The sequence below is a fragment of the Dasypus novemcinctus genome, chromosome 5 (genome assembly GCF_030445035.2).
Source record: "Dasypus novemcinctus isolate mDasNov1 chromosome 5, mDasNov1.1.hap2, whole genome shotgun sequence".
NCBI classification, from domain to species: domain Eukaryota; kingdom Metazoa; phylum Chordata; class Mammalia; order Cingulata; family Dasypodidae; genus Dasypus; species Dasypus novemcinctus.
The window spans coordinates 53,451,544-53,474,276 of record NC_080677.1 but is presented as its reverse complement, the minus strand read 5'-3'; the positions used below and the strand labels follow the sequence as shown (position 1 = coordinate 53,474,276).

The 22,733-nt window shown below is 37.9% G+C and overlaps 1 protein-coding gene and 1 pseudogene across 1 annotated transcript in view; one reads left to right on the top strand and one right to left on the bottom strand.

The window, feature by feature from the left end:
* UMAD1 (UBAP1-MVB12-associated (UMA) domain containing 1) overlaps positions 1–22,733 on the top strand; it is a 270,163-nt gene that overhangs the window by 90,583 nt on the left and 156,847 nt on the right. The gene's annotated exons all lie outside the window — the stretch shown is intronic.
* Positions 16,748–17,447, bottom strand: LOC139438958 (5-azacytidine-induced protein 2 pseudogene; annotated as a pseudogene).

Sequence of the window (22,733 nt, the reverse complement as noted above, 5' to 3'; positions counted from 1 at the left end):
TTTATTTATTTTGTTGGTTAATTTATCTAAAGTGTACAATCACTGGCATTTGGTATAATCATTAAGTTGTGTATTCATCACTTCAGTCAATATTAGAGTATTTTCATTAATAAAAAAAAAAAAAGAGGAAAAAAAAAACAAACCACTCTCATACCCATATGTTAGTGCTACTAATTACAAAACCTATGATGTGCTTCCACCATTTCTATTGATTTCCAAACATTTACAAACAACTTTTTACCAATTCCACACAGATTAAACCTTAGCTTTCCATTTTCTAACTACGTTATTTTCTCTGGTGACTTAAATTCTATCTCTTAACCCTGTGAGTTTGCCCATTATATTTAGTTCATAATAGCATAGTCATTCAATATTTGTCTTTTATGCCTCATTTGCTTTGGTTCATCCACAGTGTCATATGCTTCACAACTTCATTTCTTCTTACAGCTGAATAATATCCCATTGTATGTATATCCCACAGTTTGTTTATCCATTCATCAGTGATGGACCCTAGGCTGTTTCTATCTTTTGGCAATTTTTTAAAAAAGATTTATTTATTTATTTATTTCTCTCCCCCTCCCCCCCCACCCTGGTTGTCTGTTCTCTGTGTCCATTTGCTGCATCTTCTTTGTCCACTTCTGTTGTTGTCAGTGGCACGGGAATTTGTGTTTCTTCTTGCTGCGTCATCTTCTTGTGTGATCTTTCTGTGTGGGCGGCACCATTCTTAGGCAGGCTGCACTTTCTTTGGCGCTGGGCAGCTCTCCTTATGGGGCGCACTCCTTGCACATGGGGCTCCCCTACGCGGGGGACATCCCTGCGTGGTATGGCACTCCTTCACGCATTAGCACTGCGCATGGGCCAGCTCCACACGGGTCAAGGAGGCCCGGGGTTTGAACTGCAGACCTCCCATGTGGTAGACGGATGCCCTAACCGCTGGGCAAGACCACTTCCCCCTCCATCTTTTGGCAATTGTGAATAATGTCACTGAGAACATCAGTGTGCAGGTATCTATTTGTGTCACTGCTGTCAGCTCTTCTGGTTATGTACCTAGTAGCGCTATTACTGGGTCACGTGGTAGATCTATATCTAACTTCCTTAGGAACTGCCAAACAGACTTCCATAGTGGCTGTACTATTCTACACTCCCACCAGTAGGGAATTAGTATTCCTATCTCTCTACATCCTCTCCAACACTTGTTAATTTCTGTTTTGCTAATAGCGGCCTTTTAGGTAGATATGAAATGATATTACATTCTAGTTTTGATTTGCATTTCACTTATAGCCAGTGATGCTGAGCATTTTTTCATGTACTTTTTCACCACTTGTATTTCTTCTTTTAAAAATGACTATTCAGGTCTTTTGCCCATTTTTAATCAGTTCATTTGCCTTTTTTTTGTTGTTGAATTGTAGCATCTCTTTATATATCGTGGATATTAAACAATTGTCAGATGTGTGATTTCCAAATATTTTCTCCCTTTGAGTAGGCTGTTTTTTTATCCTCTTCACAAAGTCCTTTGAGGTGCAGAAATGTTTAATTTTGAGGTGGTCCCATATATCTATTTTTTCTTTTGCTGCTTGTGCTTTGAGTATAATGTTTAAGCGACCCCTACCTACTACAAGGCCTTGTCGATATTTTCCTACATTAACTTCTAGGGGATTTATGGTCCTGGCTTTTCACAGCACCATTTGTTGAAGAGACTGTTCTGTCCCAGAAAAGTGGACTTACTAGGCTTATCAAAAATCAGTTGCCCACAGAAGTGAGGGTCTATTTCTGAATTCTGAATTCTATTTCATTAAACAATGTGTCTATCTTTAAAGCAAATACCATGCTGTTTTAAGTACTGTAGCTTTATAATATACTTCAAGATCAGAAAGCATGAGTCCTCTGACTTTGCTCTTTGTTTTTGTTTTTATTTTAAATGTATTTTAATTATTTATTTCTTCCCACCTCCTTGGTGTTTGCACTTGCTGTGTCTGTTCATCTTCTTTTGTTTTTTTAGGAGGCACTGGGAACTGAACCTGGGACCCCTGATGTGGGAGGGGGGTGCCTAATCACTTAAGCTACCTCCTTTTCTTGCTTTGTTGTGTCTCCCATTATGTTCTTCCTCCTGTGTCTCTTGTTGCACCATCCCGTTATGTCAGCTTGCTACGCCTGCCCATTGTTTCAGTTTGCTGTCTTGCCCATCTTCTCTAGGAGGCACTGGGAACCTCTGCTCCCTGCTTTGCTGTGTCTCTTACCATGTTTTTCTCTTGTGTCTCTTATTGTGTTAACTTATTGTGCTGGCTTGCTGCACCTGCCTGTTGCGCCAGCTCGCTGTCTTCTTTAGGGAGCACTGGGAACTGAATCATGAACCTCCCATGTGGCAGGCGGGAGCTCAATTGCTTGAGCCACATCCACTTCCCCTTTGCTCTTCCTTTTGAGGATGTTTTTGATCATCCAGGACCCCTTTCCAATCCAAAATAATTTTGTATTAATAATTGACTTTTCTATTTCTGTAAAGTAGGTTGTAATTTTGATTGATATTACATTGAATCTTTAACTCAATTTGGGTAGAATTGACATCTTCATGATGTTTAGTCTTCTTATCTATGGACATTGAATGTCTTTCCAGTTGTTTAGTCTTCTGTGATTTCTTTTCTCAGTGTTTTGTAGTTTTCTGAATACAGATCCTATATATTCCTAGTTAAATTAATTTCTAGATATATGCATGCTTTTGTTACTATCATAAATGGAATTTTTAAAAAATTTCCTCCTGAGCTTGCTCATTACTTGTGTACAGAAACACTACTGAATTTTTCATGTTGATCTTGTATCCTGCCTCTTTGTTGAACCAATTTATTAGCTCACATAGCTTTGTTGTAGATATTTTGGGACTTTATATGTTTAGGATCATGCCATTCATGAATAGTGAGAGTTTTACTTCCTCTTTTCCAATTTGGATGACTTTTATTTATTTTTCTTGCCTTATTGCTCTAGCTGGAACTTCTAGCACAATGTTGAATAACAGTGGTGACAGTGGCACCTTTGTTTTGTTCCTGATCTTAGAGGGAAAACTTTCAGTCTCTCCACACTGAGTATGATGTTGACTGTGGGATTTTCATATATGCCCTTTATTATGTTGAATTAGTTTCCTTCTATACCTATCTTTTGAAGAGCTTTTACCAAGAAAGTATGCTGGATTTCATCAAATGCCTTTTCTGCATCAATCAAAATGATCATATGTTTTTTTCCCTTCAATTTGTTAATGTGGTGTATATGTTAATTGATTTTCTTTTTGTGAACCACCCTTGCCTATCAGGAGTAAAACCCATTTGTTTGTCATGTGTAATTGTTTTTATATACTGTTGGATTCAACTTCCAAGTATTTTGTTGAGAATTTTTGCATTTATGTTCATTAGAGAGATTGGTCTATAAGGTAAATTTTTCATAGTATCTCTATCTGGTTTTGATATTAGGGTGATATCAGCTTCAAAGAATGAGTTCGGTAGGGTTCCTTCCTCTTCAGTTTTTTGGAAGAGCTTGAGCAAGATTAGTATTAGATCATCTTTGACTGATTGTTGGTAGAATTCACCTGTGAAGTCATCTGGTCCTGGACTTTTCATTTTTGGGAGGTTTTTGATGACTGTTTCAATCTCTTTTTTTTAAAAAAAAACTTATATTTGTGAGTTTTCCATTTTTCTGCTTCATTGATTTCCAACTGCATTGCATTATGATCAGAGATAATGCTTTATATAATTTACTGAGATCTGTCTTGTGACCCAACATATGGCCTATCCTGGAAAAGGATCCATGAATACTTGAAAAGAATGTATATCCTGCGTTTTGGGGTGTAAAGCTCTGTAAATGTCTGTTCTAGTTCATTTATTATATTATTCAAGTTTTCTGTTTCTTTATTTATCCTCTGTCCAGATGTTCTGTCCAGTGCTGAGAGTGGTGTATTGAAATCTCCAACTATTATTTAGAGACGTCTGTTTCTCCCTTCACTTTTGCCAGTGTGTGCCTCATGTATCTTGGGGCACCCAGGTTAGGTGCATAAATATTTATTATAACTATTTCTTATTGATGAATTGTCCCTTTTCTTAATATATAATGACCTTCTTCATTTCTTATAACAGTATTGCATTTTAAGTTTATTTTGTCTGATACTAGTGTTACTACTACATATCTTTTTTGGTTACTATGTGTGTGGAATATCTTTTTCCAACCTTTCATTTTCAACTTGATTGTATCCTTACATCTGAGGTACATCTCTTGTAGACAATATATAGATGGCTTATGTATTTTTTAACCTTTCTACAATCTATGTCTTTTGATTGGGGAATTCAATCCATTAACATTCAATGTTATTAATGTAAAGGCATTATTTATTTCATCCATTTTATTTATCCTTTGTCTTTCCATTGTCATAACTTACTGTTGTCTTTTTACTCTTTAAGTTATTATTAGTCTTCATTTCTACACTCTTCTCCAAGTTTATCATCCTTGTTTTTTCCTTTCAGGCTGTAGCACTCCCTTTAGTATTGCTTGTAAATCTGGCCTTTTGGTGACACTCTTTCTCAGTTTTTGCTTGTAAAGACTTTAAACTCACCCTTATTATTTTTTTTTAGATTTGTTTATTTATCCCCCTCACACACACACTTGTTGTCTGCTCTCTGTGTCCATTTGCTGTGTGCTCTGTGTCTGCTTGTCTTTTCTTCAGGCAGCACCAGGAACCAACCCTGGGACCTTCCGGAGTGGGAGAGAGGTGCTCAATCTCTTGCACCCTTCAGCTCCCTCATCTGCTGCATCTCTTATTATCTCTCCTCTGTGTCTGTTTTTGTGTCATCTTGCTCCTCCAGCACTCTGCTCAGGCCAGCTTGCCGCATGGGCCAGCACTCCTGTGCAGACCAGCACTCCTGTGCAGGCCAGCACTGTGCTTGGGCCAGCCTGCCACGCAGGTCAGCACTCCAAGTGTACCAGTTCTCCACTGAGGCCAGCTTGCCGTGCAGGCCAGCTTGCCTTCACAGGAGTCCCTGGGAATCAAACCCCAGACCTCCCATATGATAGATGGGAACCCAACTGCTTGAGTCACAGCTGCTTCCCTCACCCTTATTTCTGAAGAACAGTTTTGCTGGATATAGAATTCATGTCTGGCATTTTTTCTTTTTAAATACCTTAAATATATTGTACCACTTTTCACCTCCCTGGTTTCTTCTGAGAGATTGGCACTAAGTCTAATTGAGGTTCCCTTGTATGTGATGCATTGCTTTTATATTGCTGCTTTCAGAAGCCTCTCTTTATCTCTGATATTTCCCATTCTGAATAGTAGGTGTATCAGAGTAGATCTATTTGGATTTATTCATTTTGGGTACATTGTTCTTCTTGGATATTGACATTTATGTCTTTCATAAGGGTTTGGAGTTTTTGATCATTATTTCCTCAAATATTCTTTCTGCCACCTTTCCATTCTCTTCTCCTTCTGGGACACTGATAATGTGTATGTTTGTACATTTTGTATTGTTGTTCAATTCCCTGAGACACTGTTCCATTCTTTCCATTCTCTTCTCCTTCTGTTTTCTTGTCTTTTTAAGTTTAGTTGCTTGTTCCTCTTATTTACCAATTCTGTCTTCTATCAATTCAAATCTGGTGTTACATGCAACTAATGTGTTTTTAACCTCATCCATTGTGTCTTTCATTCCCATAAACTCTGTTTCTTTTCTTTTCAGGCTTTCAAATTGTTCTTTATGCTCACCCAATGTCTTAATATTCTTTATCTCTTTAGTCATATTTTCCTTCAACTCTTTGAATTGATTTAGGAGATTTGTGTGAATGTCATTGATTAGTTGTCTTAAATCTTGTGTCTCCTCAGGATTTTTGGTTTGTTTCTTTGGCTAGGCCATCTCTTCCTGTTTCTTGGTACGGCTTGTGACTTTTTGCTGATTCTAGCATCTGAATATGTTGGTGAATTTACTCTGATGGTCAATTTCTCTCTCTTGACTAGTAGTTTTGTTTCACGGCTCTTCTTTGATTTTTTGTTCAACTTATCCTGTCTTTAATATTTCCCAGCTTAAGTTATCAAAACAAGACTGGACACTCTACCAATGGGGTACAGATTTCCTCCAAATGGGCTGGAATGAGAAACTCTTTAAAGCCATTTTTTCCTTGCAGTTTTCTGGCCTGCCAGCAGATGGTGCTTGTTGGCAATTCTTTCTTCGAGATGTCTTGTTCAACCTCCACTTGTTGGTGATTCTGGTCTAGGCAGAGCTGAGATTCAAAGTGGTCTCTTCTGGCCAAATTCACTGAAAAGACACCAATCTCTGCCCTCTGCCCACCCTCCGTATCTTAGGGAGGAAAATATCTGTTCCCCTCTCAGTTGGCTACAGTGAGCCATGGGTTTTATCCAGGTTGTTCACCTTGAGGGTAGAGAATAGGTGCCATTTTGGTTGCAGGGGTTAGTAACTCACAGTTTTTGTTTTGGCTTCTTCATCTCTTTGTCCCTTACCCTCCTGGAGGATGCAGAGCACTGTCCTGGACTGAAGATCTCCAAAGCAGCTCCCTTGTACTACGTTTTGCCCTTCCTCTATTGTTTTTGTGAGAGAGTAGAGCCCTGCTTACCTATTCTGATTCACTTTTGGTAATTAGAAAAAGGCCAGTAAAGCCGTGTGCAAAGAGTAAGAAGGGAATGTGGTACATGATGTGGCTGAGGAGTTATCATGCTAGACCTTGTGGGCTATGGTATGTTTTTATCTTAAGAGTGGTGGAATCCATTTTGGTGAGCATTAAACTGGGGGTGAGGTGACTTGAACAAATGTAGTTTTGAAAATATTCTCCATTTTCATCCTTTAATTTAGAGGATTCAGTCATCTCAGATTGCTCATTCTCTCATACACGTCACTTCTGTGGCCAGGGTTGTCATCCTCCTGGGGACCCTCTCTTACTGCAGTCCATTTCTCTTCTACTTCATTAATATGGCCTCCATCTTCCAAGCTTCATACCATACCTGGCTTTGCCCACTGCTGTCTTCTACTGGCTCCAGGTTATGTCTTATCTTCACAGGGCCCTTTGGTTGGGGCTTCCTTCCCTTCCCAGTTCCTGTCATCAACCTAGGAAATTCTAGCACGATGCTCCCGCTAACACCTTTACCTCAGTCCCTTGTCTTCCAAAAGACTCAGTGCCAATGACTGCTACCTTTTTTACTTCATTTCTCTATTACATCCTTGTTCTAGGTTATGTAATCACTCAGAATGGTACCACCTTCTGATGCCCAATCTCTGATGCCAAGTTTTCCCTCTTTCATGCTACTCTTCCTACTTGTTCACCCAACACAATGACAACTGTTTGCCAAATCTGCCAGTTCCTCCCTTCTTGTCTTACCCAGCCTGGATCCTGTGGTCAATCATTGAGGCATTGTGAGAATTAGGTCTCTCAAATATTTTGCTGTCTGCTGGTTTCCGACTCTGGGTAAATTCAACCTTTCCCATTTTCTGCTCCTGTTCCCAGGCTCCTAAGCATTTCTGGAGAAAATCATAACTGTTCTTACAGGCAGTATAATGCATTGCTGCTTTCCAGTTATTTGGACTATCAGCTCTTCTCTGCAGTCCTTTCTCATCAGCCCTGTGATAAGAGACTTGTTCTAAACCTTGATTCTACATTGGAATCATCTGGGGAAGCTTTAAAAAATACCAGTGCTTGGGTTCCACCCTTAGAGATTCTGATGTAATTGGCCTGGAGTATAGCCTGGTGAGACTTTTAGAAGCTCCCAGTTGGTTTATTGGACTTACCCTGGCCAGCTAACAGAGAGTTGAAGAAGATCTACTACCACACCAGAGAGCTAAGAGTGCCTACAACTGCAAGCAGGAGAATTGCATCCATCATCCATATGGAATCTAAGCCCCCTCTTGATGTAGAGGGGGACTGGACATAACCATCCCAGCATCCATGGGATGGAGGAATAGAGTATGCATGTTCTGCTGGGGAACTATTGTGATTAGTAAGGGAAGAAATTGTAGTAGTGATGTGGAAAGGGTGGCCATGGTGGCTGCTGATGGTAGGGAGACGGAAGAAGAGATATGATGTGGGGGCATTTTCAGGATTTGGAGTTGTGCTGGGTGGTACTGCAGGGACAGATGCTGGACATTGTGTGTCCTGCCATGGCCCACTTCGTGAACTGGGGGAGAATGTAGACTACGATGTGGACCACTGTCCATGTGGTACAGCAGTGCTTCCAGAATGTATTCACCAGGTGCAGTGAATGTGCCACGATGATGGAAGAGGTTGTTGATGTGGGAGGAGTGGGGTAAGGGGGGTGGGGTTTATATGGGGACCTCATAATTTTTAAATTTTTTAATGTAACGTTTAAAAGAAAAAAAAAAAAGAAGCTCCCAGGTGAATCTAGTATGCAGCCCAGGCTGAGAACCACTGTGTTCTTCTGCCCCACTGGGGCTGTTGAGCATGTTCCCTTCTTCCTGAGCTCTTTGCTAGCTCTCACTTTAAGCACATGATCTTATCTCACCAACTTGTCTTAAATTGCACTCATTCTTGCCAAGTACATTCCTATTTTAGAGAAAAAAATTTGGTTATGTCCTCATGTTTGATACCTTCGAAGGTGGACCAGGTGTCAGTCTCACTTCCTTCTCTCTTGGTCTCAGCCAGGTGATCCAATGATTAGGCTTAAAAAATAGGCACATGCTATTAACCATGCATTTTCTCTTAAAAACAGAATGTGAAAAATAAATCTGAGTTTAATCAATATTAAGCAGACTGTCAAAAGACGATATCTAAGGCAAGTAATATTTGATGGAATATAGTATTAATAAGAGGTAGTATCTGAAAGAGTTAGGTTGGGTAGGGGGTTGGGCAGTGGGAGAGTTGATGGTGGAAGTGGTGGCTTTACATATTATACTAAGGTTGTTGGACTTTGACTTTTAAATACTTTGAAAGTCTTTTTTTCTTTTGAATGAAGTGAGTACAATAATCAAATTTGTCTTTTAAGGACAAATATGATAGTGGTGGGGGCATGGTCTAAAGAGAAAAGTAGGAGATTTGGGAGCCATTTGTAATGGGCTAGGCAAGGTATGATGAAGTCTTGGACAGAGTAGTAGGAGTGGGAAGAAAGGGGGGAAGGAAGGGAAGTGGACATGGCTTAACCAATAGAGCATCCGTTTACCATATGGAGGGTCCAGGGTTCGATCCCCAGGGCCTCCTGACCCATGTGGTAAGCTGGCCCACATGCAGTGCTGTGGCACGCAGGGACGTCCCTGCGTAGGGGTGCCCCACATGCAAGGAGTACACCCCACAAGAAGAGCTGCCCTGCGTGAGCAAAGCGCAGCCCGCCCAGGAGTGGCACAGCACACATGGAGAGCTTACGTAGCAAGATGACACAACAGAAAAAGAGATTCAGTTTCCCAGTGCCGCCTGATAATGCAAGCGGATGCAAAAGAACACAGAGTGAATGGACACAGAAAGCAGACAACAGGGGGGAAGGGGAGAGAAATAAATTAAAAATAAATCTTTAAAAGAAAAAAGTGGGGGAAGACAGTGTCTAGAGATCCTGTTAGAGGTAGAATCAAGCACCTTCTATCAGTTGTATAGTGACAATTATGCCAAAGACTTGTAGTATTTAAGTTAATTGGCTCATAATAATTAAATAATCCAACAGACTCTGCTAAATTGTCTGTGTATAAGATGCCCTATAATAAGGCAGAATTTTCAGGTTTTTTTTCAAAGAACAGAACTCTCTCCCACAGAGTGTAATGTTAGACTATAGCTTGAAATAATCTCTTTTATTGGTGATTCAAAATGATTTTTTTCTTTTGGTCTTTTAAAATGTTTAAAAGAAGTCTTAAGTATAAGCATATCTTAATCAAGAAAATTATAGTGGTTAGGAATTTGGATTCTGGACACAAACCTGGATTTTTTTAAATTAGAGAAGTTGTATGTCTACAGAAAAATCATGCATAAACTACAGAGTTCCCATAAACCACCCTATTATTAACACCTTGCATTAGTGTGGTACATTTGTTACAATTCATGAAAACATTTCTAAAATTGTATTATAATATTTACTATAGTCCACTATTTACAATAGGTTCACTTTGTTGTATTGGTCAATTGATTTTTAAAAATAGAATAAATTTCCCCTTTTAACCACATTAGAATATATAATTCATGACTGTTAATTATGTTCACAGTGTTGTGCTATCATTACAACTATCTGTTACCAAAACTTTACAATAACCCAAATAGGGACTTTATACAATTTAAGCATTAATTCCCCATACCCTTCTCTTTCTTGGCCCCTATACTGGTATTACTAGATATGGTAACCTGTGTTTGAAATTCTGACTCCATGAGTTTGCTTATTCTAATTATTTCTTATCAGTGAGGTCATGTAATATTTGTCCTGTTACTGTTTGGCTCATTTCACTCAACATCATGTCTTCAGGGTTCAGCCATGTTGTTGTATGAACCAGAATTTCACTCTTTTTTATGGCTGAATAAAATACTGTTGTATGAATAGATCACATTTTATTTCTCCTTTCATCAGTTGACGGACACTTTGGTTGCTTTCACCTTTTGGCAATTGTGAATAATGCCATTATGAAGATTGGTGTGCAAATATCTGTTGGAGTCCCTGCTTTCAATTCTTTTGGGTATATGCCTAGAACTGGAATTGCCAGGTCATTTGGTAATTGTATACTTAACTTCCTGAGGAACTGCAAAAATTATCTTACACAGTGACTGCACCATTTTACATTCCAACCAACAATGAATGAGATTGAAGCTTAGCTCCTATCCTAAATAACCTGGTGACCTTGAACAAGTTGATAAACTCTACTAAGTCTCATATTCATTTTCTATAAAATGGGTATAGTAAGAGGACCTGCCTTACAAGACTGTGATGATTACCTGCGATAAATACCAGTTATTGTTATTTCATGTTATGCAGTTAATTTTAGATAAATATTCTTCTAGCCCTGCTCTTCTTGGGTTGCTTGCTTTAGCCACTGAGATTCATTAAAATACTATAGTTATTTTAAGAAGCAAATCCAATGAATAATTCGTGTGCCTTTTAAGAAAATATCACTGAGCTTTAGTGAACTGAAAAAATAAAATTTGACCCTTACTAAACCTAAAAACTTTGATTCTCCCATGAAGTACCAGTTGAGTATTTTTTCCTGAAATGTACTCATTGTCCCTAAATGCTATTATCAATAAAGTCTATGAAGGGAAAATAACCAGAACAGTAAAATGAAAGGCGATACAATTATCTGTTTTTCCATGTCTTCTATTTTCCAGAACTTCTCTTTTTCAGACTTTATGTTTACATTACTTCCATGAATACATTTAGTCAGTAGCTTCCTTTTTTATTGATTATTAGTGTCCTAGTTATCTTTTGCTGTGTGGCAAACTGCCCCAAACTTAGTGACCTCAAGCATTGAATTTATGGGTTAACTGGGCTTACCTGGACAGTCCCTGTGTATTAGTCAGTCAAAGGGGTGCTGATACAAAATACCAGAAACTGGTTGGTTTTTATAAGGGTATTTATTTGGGGTAGGAGCTTACAGATACCAGGCCATAAAGCATAAGTTACTTCCCTTACCAAAGTCTATTTGGAGCAAGATGGCTGCCGACTTCTGCATGGGTTCAGGTTTCCTGAGTTCCTACATTCCTGGGGCTTGCTTTTCTCTGAGTTCAAGGTTCCTTCCTTCCTGGTGCTGGCTTCTCTTTCCTCTGGGTGCTGACTCCCCAGGTCTTCAGCATGAAACTCTAACATCAGAAATCCTCAACTCTGTTCTTTGCCGTGCCTTTTATCTGTGAGTCCCCACCCACCAAGGAGTGGGGATGCAACACCCTAATCATATCTCAGTCATGCCCAGGTACAGATCAGATTACAAGCATAACCCAATATTTCTTTTTGGAATTCATCAATTGTATCAAACTGCTACACCCTGCTTGAGTTCTTGTTGCAGTCAGGTGTCTGCTGGGATTGAGGTCATCAGAAAACTTGGCTGGGCTAGAAATCCAGAATGGTGTGGTACCTGACTGGAAGCTGATGCTGGTTGTTGGCTATCAAGAAGAGTACCTATACACAGTCTCTCCACATTGCTTAGGTTTCGTGTAAAATGGTCCCAAAAAGGAGCATCTGATAAGTGAGCATTCAGAGAGGCAGGAGGCAGAAGCTGCCAGGCCAGTTAAAAGCTATATCCAGAACTGGTACTGCATCACTTCCTCCATATTCCATTGATCAGAACAGTCCCAGTGTGTGCCCAGATTCAAGGGTGTGGAGAAATAAATACCAGCTCTTAAGAGGGGAGATAGTGGTAATGAGTTTATGGCATGGGACATATTGTGGCCAACTTTGGAAAATACAATCCATGAGTATAGAAATGGTAGAGAAGGTGATTAGAGAAGCTGCCAGTATTCTCATCATCATAAAATTTTTAAGTAAACTTTTGATTTTGGAATACTTTTAGACCTACAGAAAAGTTGCAGAGAGTGTTTCTTTATTCCCTTCCTCCAGCTTCTCTTAATATTAGCATTGTACATAGTCATGGTAGATTTGTCATATTTTATTAACTAAACCACAGACTTAATTTGGATTTTACCTTATTTTCTCTAACATGCTTTTCTATTGCAGGATCCACTGCATTGCATCAAGTCATGCTCTATTTTAACCTGTTAACCAATATTTCTCTCACACTAATATATTTTTCTCCTTCTTTAGTAACCTATTAGGAAATGATTTACTTTCAAATAGTAACATTTAAATAATATGGTACAAGTCAATTGGGGAATCAATGATCTCCAGAATATATTTTAGCTTTTTTAGGATGCTATAAAATATTTTTCTAATGAGTTGCTGTTAGTCTTAAAACTTGAGGAAAATATAAAGTTTCCAATTGAAATATATAATGTCATAGCCATTTTGGGTGTTTTAAAAAGTTTCCATGTTAACTTTAAACCTTAATCTGTGTTGTTCTTGTGACAGAAAAAATTAAAACCAATTTAAATCAGTGTGCACAAGACTTCTGCATTGCAGTTTAAATTTATGGACTTCAACATAACCACCATTTTTTGGTGATTCAACATTCAGTCTGATTTTCCCCCTCATTGAAAACATTCTCCAGCTGCTGCTGAGTGATTTCATAAATTGCATTCATGTTCCTGGCTCGAAGTTCCTTTAAAGAATGTGGTCTGGATGAATACACAGCAATTGTAACACAGTCCCATAAAATATAGTTCAGTGGGATAGGTCAAGTTTAAAGTTGCACAAGACTTTCATAAACACCCTGAGTAGATGGACACTAAAACTTTGAATGTGTTATATGGAAAAATCTTATAAAGGATGGCAGTGTTCCAAAGGTAGATTAAGTTGGTCATCTAGGAAACAATTTCTACTACTGATCGTTCTTAATAGTACCACCTGCTAGTACTTTCATATTAAATTGTGTGAAATAACACATTCTGTAAACTGATGAACTACTTATTTATTTAATAAATCCATGAATGAAAGAAATCTCTGTCATAACCCAGAAAAGTCAGGCATTTTTGTGGACAAAAATGTCGGAATATGGCTTTTGTTTTTTTAAAACAGCAGCAAGCGGCACACCATAGCCAGTTGGTATGTTTGTACTTTATCTGGCAGGAAACTCCAGAATCTCTGGGTAGTCAGCTGAATGCCAAGTTAAATCTCCAAAAGATGCCAGTGGTCTTGGTATAGAGTTCTGGTTACCAGTAGGCTATCCGGTATGCATGGAAGGCCAATATTTTGGGTGCTTCACTGGTGCTTTCCTTTGTTGATTTTGTTTGTCAGTTTAGTGGGAATATCTTTAACCGAACCTTGACAATTATTACTCTAGAAAACAAAGCAAACCAATATGAACTTCATATTCCTAAGTTAGAGTTGTAGTCCCTTGTTAGAATAGATTTTTTGTATGTGTTTTGAAATTAATCTAATCACATGTATTGGCTCAGATTAAACATAAGACATATATGGTAATTATGATTACATAGGCACATGGCACTAAAATTAATCCGAGGGCAGTTTTTAATACTAGCCAATCATGTCAATTGAAGTTAGATATTCTGCTAAAATATCATACTAATTTTCATCTCTGTCACTGAACTTTTCTTTATAATAATATGCAAGTTGTTTGTACTTTGATATTTTATATGCTTAACACACTTCATTTGTATTAGTAACTTGGGGCTCTTGGATCTAGATATTGCAACTAAGATTTCCTACTTATTGATCAAATTAATTATAGGTTTTTATCAAATATTATATGAATCTCTTTAAAGAAGAAAATATGTGTGTAATTTCTGGTTCTTTTAGATAACTCTGAACTTTCAATTTCCTTGCATTTTCAAAGGAATGTAATTTTTCCCATTTTTTGTTATAGTAAATAGTTAGCAGTGCATTCTTTTAATTACAAGATACGGTTATTCGCCCTCCCCCCTATTTTTTAACTTTTGATAAATTTGATCAAAATTTTTATTTAAAATTTACTGTGAGGCTATAGACTTAGATTAGAGCATTTCTTCTGAGTTATTTTCCGCATTTTTGTAACCCTGGGAAGACTGTGAGCTCATGGAGTTTTAGAGCTTTGAGTCCATCATATTGTGACTTGGGAATGTTAGGTCAAATTGTACTATTAGATTGACCCTAGAGATTTATTATTACTCTAGCAGTGGAAGAACTTGTAACACTGATGTAAATACAGGGGTCACCAGAGGCTATGAAGGGAGGGAGAGGGAAGAATAGGTGTGACACATGGGCATTTTTGGGACATTGAAATTGTTCTGAATGACATTGCCATGACGGCTACAGGCTATTCATTTTGTCAAAGCTAAAAAAATATGCAGTGCAAAGTATAAACAAACTATTGACCTTGGTTAGTAGCAGTGCTTCAATATGTGCTCACCAATATAACAAATGTACCACACTAATGAAAAATGTTAATGGAGAAAAGTGTGTGTGTGGGGAGGGGGTGAGGGTGTATGGAAATCCCCTGATATACTTTTTTTAAAGATTTATTTTATTTATTTCTCTCCCCTTCTCCCCCGCCCCAGTTGTCTGTTCTCTGTGTCTATTTGCTGCATCTTCTTTGTCCGCTTCTGTTGTTGTCAGCAGCATGGGAATCTGTGTTTCTTTTTGTTGCATCATCTTGTTGTGTCAGTTCTCCATGTGTGCGGCACCATTCCTGGGCAGGCTGCACTTTCTTTCCCGCTGGGCAGCTCTCCTTACGGGGTGCACTCCTTGCACGTGGGGCTCCCCTACACGGGGACACCCCTGCGTGGCAGGGCACTCCTTGCGCACATCAGCACTGCGCATGGGCCAGCTCCACACGGGTCAAGGAGGCCCGGGGTTTGAACTATGGACCTCCCGTGTGGTAGACGGACCCTCAACCCCTGGGCCAAGTCTGCCTCCCCCTGATATTTTTGGTGTAGCATTTATATAATCTAAAGCTTCTTTAAAAATAAAATTTTAAAAAAGTTTACCCTGATGTGGTTCCTGTGCCTTTGGGATTTAGCTAATCTTTATTTGTTATTGTTATGATTTTGTATTTTAATTAAGGCCTTTCGATTTGAACCCTTTTAGAAATTCATGAACATGAGAAACTTATACTTTTAAAATTATCTTCTCTAGTAAGCTCTATTTTGATGCTTTTATTTTTAGGGTTAAATCTCTCTTCTTATTCAGCTTTCATCCAAGTAACTTGGAAAGATTTGTTATCCTCCATTTTATAGAACAGTATATAAACATGACTATGCATTTGAAGTTTCATCATAAATAGTCAAGATGATGAGGAATATGGTTAAAATGAAGCCTTTCATCCACCAGGCTGAAACCAAATGCTTAGCCTAAATGGCTTTTATAATCTCTCTTGTTTTCCATTATTCTCTTTAAAATAGAAATAATTACCTATTATTTCCATTAATTGTCATTATCACCTTATGATTTATCTTTTGATCTTTAAAGCAAAATGATATGCCAGCTAACTTTTTTATTCAAAGAGTAAAATTTTAAAATCCCAAATGTATTAATCAAAAATACTTTGCAGTCTCCCACAATGCTCAGGAATTATCTAAGAACTAAATTTTAAAATCCCAAATGTATTAATCAAAAATACTTTGCAGTCTCCCACAATGCTCAGGAATTATCTAAGAACTAAGACTGATACTAAAAAGTGTTTCCATTCCGTTTGAATTGTGTCACATTTTAACATAATACATCTAAGATTACAAAGTGTTTCACTTATGTTCCTAAAAGTGTGCTTAATGAATATATTGTGACAGATGTCGTTTTAGAAGTTTCCATCATGGAACACTTGGGTTTCACAAAACCAATGATAATTCCCAGGAGCATATCAAATAATTTACTATTTAATAGACAAAAATTTGTCCAGGAAGAGTGATTATGACTGAAGTAAATATTGTTACAAGGTCATTCAAAGAGAAAACTTGACATTGGAAGATTGATAGCACACCACTGTTGAGGACATAGATATTATAGCTAAAAAGAACCCATCGTAGTATCAGAATTGAAGAAAAGATAGTATTACTTAAAGGTAATTTTAAGGTACAATATATGCAAATGTATGTCCTTTTTATATACTGCAGAATTCCACAAACTTTTGATCCAAGTCCACTTTTAGTTTGTTGTTGACATTTCTTGGGGAACCACTGGGGGAGACCCCATATCCTCCTCTTCAGATATAAATCTTTTCAGTATTAATTTGTATAAAGGAAGTTTTGAATATGTTTATTCAAATAAGTGTAAAGGCAGAGTTTTACTCTTAAGTTTCCCCAAAGGCTGCCTCACTTGATTTAGGATGATTTAGGACCACTCACAAATTATCCTTCAGAGAATTTTTGAATAGGAGTTATGTCCCTGAAAGTTTGTGCCATATTAGTTGTGGATCTCTTATTTGTCTGTAATTGGAAAATTGCTTTCTCCACTGAAATCTTTTATGTACTGGTGAAAGAGAGGCTGTGGTATTTGATATAAAGAGCTTTGCCATTTAGTTAGAGAGGGGGATGTCTTTCCAACATTGCAGTAACATGCATCAAGTGCAGTTTCGTGCCATCTTTTCCAAGGTCTTCAACACATTGTTTTGGGGCAAAGTCATTCCAGTTTGCAGGTGGCGTTTCCATTGTTCTCAGTGGTTGAGCCCGCATTTAAGTTGCAGATGTAAATTAGTCATTTCTGTCTTCAGTTCCTAGCAGGAATGTTGCATATTATCCCTTGCTTGGTCTTTAGAGATGTCTGCTGTTCAGGTCCTCTTCTTGAGACTGATCCCTTTGTTTGGATTTTTGTAGCTCTATTTTGAGATTGTTACATTCTTCAGCATGTGCTCCAGCTTTTGTTTTAAAGGATGGATCTTCAGTTCACAACTCAACTTTTCCACCTCCCAGTTGTATGGAGGTGGATTTAAATTCCTCTTCACCAGCGGAGCTCCCATCTCTGTTCTTAGATGGAGGGGAATCTATTTATTTATATTGAAACAATTGCAACAACTTGGAGTTGTCTTTACTCATTTTTTTCCAATTTGATCTTCACATAATTTCTAGCAGTGCAGATCTCTGTGTGATTGCCCTTGTTCTCATTTCGCAGAATTTGTTTCTTCGTCTAATCTAGTTCCCATAAACTTTTCTTCTAAAAATTGGTGTCTTCCCTTTAAGAAAGAGTATTCTCTCTCTTTAAAATCAGCAACAAGGGTAACTATGAAGCAACAGACTTCATCTCCTGAATGTGTTGAGAGGGAGTCACTGTCTCTCCCCTGGGCTTCTTTACCATTTGGAAGGCAGGTGTCATCCTCTCCCAGTGCATCCATCACAGCGAGAGCCATGTTCTAAGTGGCTGCCCACATAGCTGCAGAGTTTCCATTTCCCAGAGGTAGGAGGCAAACAGATCACCAGAGGTCACCCGGGCCCCTGGTTTCCCTGCAGACCCTGCTACCTCCCCAGCCACAGCTGCTCCCTAGCGTGAGAGGTTCCCTTCCTTGACCTACAACCCCTGCCTGAGTGCCTCTCCAAAGTTAAGTTCTGAGAATTCTTTGTCTTTGACAGAGGAAGGAGTTAAGGTTTCAAAATATATATACTATTTTTTATTTGTTACTTTAGGGGAAAGCCCATTGTCTAGTAAGGCAGACATCTGGATTTGAAGCTCAGCACTGCTGCTTACCAGCTGGGACTCTGATGAGTTAATTAACCTCTCTGGGCTCCAGTTTCCTCTGCTGTGAAAGGAGGGTGATGACATCCTCTTAGCAGGGCTGTTGTGAGGTTTAAATTCGATGACTTGTATAAAATGACCAGCCCATAGCTGGGCACATAATTGTGCTTATCAACAGTAGTTTCTCCTTCCTCAGGCAGGAAGCTCAGGTTGCTGCCACAATCCAGGACTAGTTCTTAAATTAGGTATGTTTAATTATTTGGTACATTATTTAATTTCTAAAGCAAACAATGTTTAGTAGTGTTGTTGGATAAAAAGCCTGAAAGAAACAAACCACCATCACAGTAAAGGTGAAGAATAAATCAGTAGGAAAAACCTCAGTAGGAACAAACTCAGTATTATTTGATTCATTTCTCTTATGACAGTTGTACTTTTTTTTTTGACGACACAACAGTGGTGGTACTATTAATTTGTACATTGAGAATTATAAAGTGCAAATCACTCCTATATTTTCTTCTATCATAAAATGATTGTTTTTTTTGCCATACCAGTAAGATTTCCTAAATTGGTCTCCTTGAAGCTTGGCATATTGTCTTTTTATATATTGTGACTTAGGAAAGAGTATGGAATGTGGGCAGAGTGGCATAACTTTATGGTAGCTAAATTTGTAAATAAAACTTAGAAAAGCCATGATATAAGCTTGATATATGTATTTCTAACTAGTTAGAAACTAATCCTAAATATTTTCTTTAAATCTGCTTCCTTGCCTTTTTGCTTGTCACCTCTTTTGTATGCTCCCTATAAGCATTTGATTTAGGGAACTAATCTTGGAGTTTAATTTAGGCTTTTCTTACCGAATGGTGCTCCATGCTTGGAATGGGGCTGGACCGACTAATCCTCTTTGCTAATTGGACCAAATCATTTCCTGCAAGTTATCTGTGGTAAATTATGGTGGGAGAGCACCCCTACTGGCCAGGGCCATGGCCTCTTATGCCTGTTAGACCTGTGTTCAAATTGATTCCCATGACATTAATTAGCTGTGGATATTTGGGCAAGTCACTTACCATCTTTATGCTTCAGTTTCCCCATTAGTAAAATCAGATACTATGAATACTCAATTTATCAGATTGTCATGAAGAGGAAATGCATGTCAAGGGCTTAGCCTTGTATCTCCTGAAGTGATAGCTATTTACTTATTTTCATTTCACAGACCTTGTTTCTTCATCTAATTGAGTTTCTAACTTTTTTCTAGAAATCTTATTTTTTAGATTTAAGAAAGAGTTCTCTCTAAATGGTAAAGTTGTTTTTTGATGCCTTAATATATAGTGACAAGGGCAAAATATGAAGCAACAGACTCATTTTCACAATGTGTTGAAGTGAGAGTCACTATATCTCCTCTGAGCTTTTTCTCCATTCAGAAGCCAGATTTCATCCTCTACTAGTGCATCCATGATGAGTGTACTAAATTAAGTCCTTAGTAAATATTAGCCATTATTATGTAATGGGAAAAACCCAGTGCTAATAAAAATGTGTCCTGTAAGTCATCTTAAAACAAAGCAACAACATAGTCTAGTTTTCCATGTTATCATTTGAGAAAATAGCCAAGCTAATAGAAAAATGCCATTTTGACAGATATAGGGATGTGAATTATTTCGAACTGATAAAAAGGTTTACAGAACATTAAGCAGTAGTATCCTAGTTATTGTGAGAATTAATCCAGTTTTTTAAAGGTGTTAGAAACACCTGTGACCAAGGATTATCATAGGCAATGTCAAAAATTAGCTTATTTTAGGAAAATTTTTCAGTATGGTATCTGACTTACTGAACCTGAAAACAAAACAAACCTAAATGAGACTTGTTCTCCCTGTGCCTGTAGTGTTAAAAAACAAATCATTGCTGTATTCATGAGGTCATAAAATTTAAATCATTTCTGTTTGAGTTGAATGCCTCACTGTGGTATTTGACACTAACTCTTGGTTTAAGCAGGACCTGGTGATATTTAACGAGCTATTGTTTAAGGTCAGTTGACACTAAATTGTTGCACCAGTATTAAGTATTGCAAAATAATATGGATCTAAAAAATCTCTCCCATTAAGCAGTGAATACAAATAAACTTCAGCCTTGTAACTAAATGCTGTGCATCAGGAATGTTTTTTTTTTTGCTATAGCTTACCAGTAATTGGCTTTTTTTCTGAGCTAGTCTTAGGACTGTGGCTACCTTGGAACATCATATGTAGGCATTTGAGTTTCTTGGGCTTTCCTGTTTCCTGCAGGCTGGAACCCCCAGCCCTCTTCCTCTCTGGAATGGTGCTGATTTTCAAAAATTACACTGTCTTTACCCTTGTCAATAAAACTTTTTTTTTAAGTTTCCACATGCAAGGTACCTTGACACGGCCACATTTTGTATTTAGATAATAACTGGAGAAAGTTGAGCCTTTGGTCAATTGCTACAAGGTTGGTGTTAAAAGTTGCCTGATCAATAATAATAAGTCTACTTTAGTTCATTGTTCATTTCCAATCTTGAGGATTTTTGGGTGGTGATGCCCACTCTGCTTCTAATTGAGAGAGGGCTTAGTTCCTTTGCGGCAGATGGATGGAGCTATCTAAAGTAGACTTATTATTATTCTACTATAGATTTATTATTATTCTAGGAACACAGAAGAACTTTTATCATTGATGTAAAGGTAGTGGACACTGGAAAGGGATAGGAAAGGGAAGAATAGGTGTAATATGGGGACATTTTCAGAACATTGGATTTGCCCTGCATGATGGTGCAGGCCATTGTATATTTTGTCATATCTTACAAAATTGTGTGGGACAGAGTGTAAGCTATAATGTAAACTGTAGTTCATAGTTAGTAGCAGTGCTTCAATATGGGCTCATCAATTATAACAAATATACCGCACTCATGAAAGATGTTGTTTAAGTGGGGGGGGGGGGAGAGAATGGGGCATTTGGGAATCCCTTACATTTTTTATGTAACATTTATGCAGTCTAAGTCTTCTTTAAAAATAGAAAAAAAATTAATTAAAAAAATAAAAGTTGCTAGATGAGACAAAGAATGGGAGAAGGAAAAAAAAAAAAGAGACAAGGTGTAGGGAATGAAATCCTATTGTTTTGTTTTGATTCCTGAAAGAATAGGCTGAACTTTCATGTAAAAAGGCAAGAAATTTTTTTTACTTCCCAGCACTGTTATTCAGGTACAATACATGAACAAGTTAAAACTTTTAAAGTTGTTTTTTTTTTTTTTAAATAAGGTATATATTTTTTTAAGTAGGATATTGGAGTAGTTTGTTAAAATATCACATTTTAAAGTTTGACAGACTACAGATGAGAACATATAAGTGTTTAGTTCTGAAGACATTTGAGATTTAATCATGCAGTCAATTTGTATCTCACTGTCATTACCTTTCCTGGTTCTTGTAAAATTTATCCTCTTGCCAGCAAGTTACTATAACCTTAGTTAGGTGAGATTTGGCATTTTCCCCCCCGTGTCTAACACCTGCCCTTTCCATGTAGAGTTCAATAATATAAAAAGTTTTTTGAAGGATCAGTAGTTAACAAGTGTTTTTGTGGGTTTTTTTTTTTTTAAGTAATCTATTATTTACTCTAGTACAGTATGGTTTATCCTCAGCACCTTTGATGTCTAAAAATGGTCTCAAATATTTTCACAACTGAGGAAAGATTCTTCAATATCTATTTCTTGCAAGAAAACTGTTGTTTGTTCCAAACTGATTATGTTGAATTTTAAATTTGGGCCCTAGTGTAGGTCCGGTGTGACACCATGGGAAACCAAGGCCATTATGCTTGAGAAAAGGTAGTGCTTGGCTCACAGGTCGCAGGGAGAGAGGGGGCATGAGGGGCCGCGTGATGGGCTAGGGTCGCTCAGCCAGCCAGCAGGCAGGGAGTACACAGGCAGAGTGAGAGGGACCCATGGGCTTGCGCCTTTATTGTGGTTCAGGGGAGGAGTTTGGTAGACTTCCCGGGAGTCAAGGGTTGTTTATTTTAAATTAAGCAAACATGCATGAAAAGGGAAAGGGACTAGGGGTCTGAGGGCAGTGGGGATGGTTATTTTATCATTTGGGACCAGCTGTGGTTTCTGGGTGAGGTGTATGGGTGGTATGGGTGTGGCCAAAGATGTGGGTTTGGACTCTGGGAGTTTATGCCTGAGGGTTGGAAAGCTGCTTATTAACCAGGCCAGAGGTCAGCCTTAACACAAGTGGCTTAGCCAAAGTAAGCTAGATGCCAAGGTAGCCCACAAAAAACTTGATAGTTGTAACTGTGTTCCTAGTGACATAGCAGTTCAATCAAGCAATAACTTTATTCAAGACTCTTAGAAATCTGGATATTTTATATTATTATCAAAGGCACTTGTGTTTTGTGAAATATATATATATAAAAGAATAAACTGTGAGTTTATACTAATCAAGATATTTCATAATCTGCAAAGAAATTGTAGGATTTTTAAAGGTCTACTTTGGAATGAAATGCATGATGAAAAGAAGAAATGACCCAACTTTCCATTATTGGTTAGAGAATCTTGTCGACTTACTTGCCTGTGTGACGAGGAGCACAG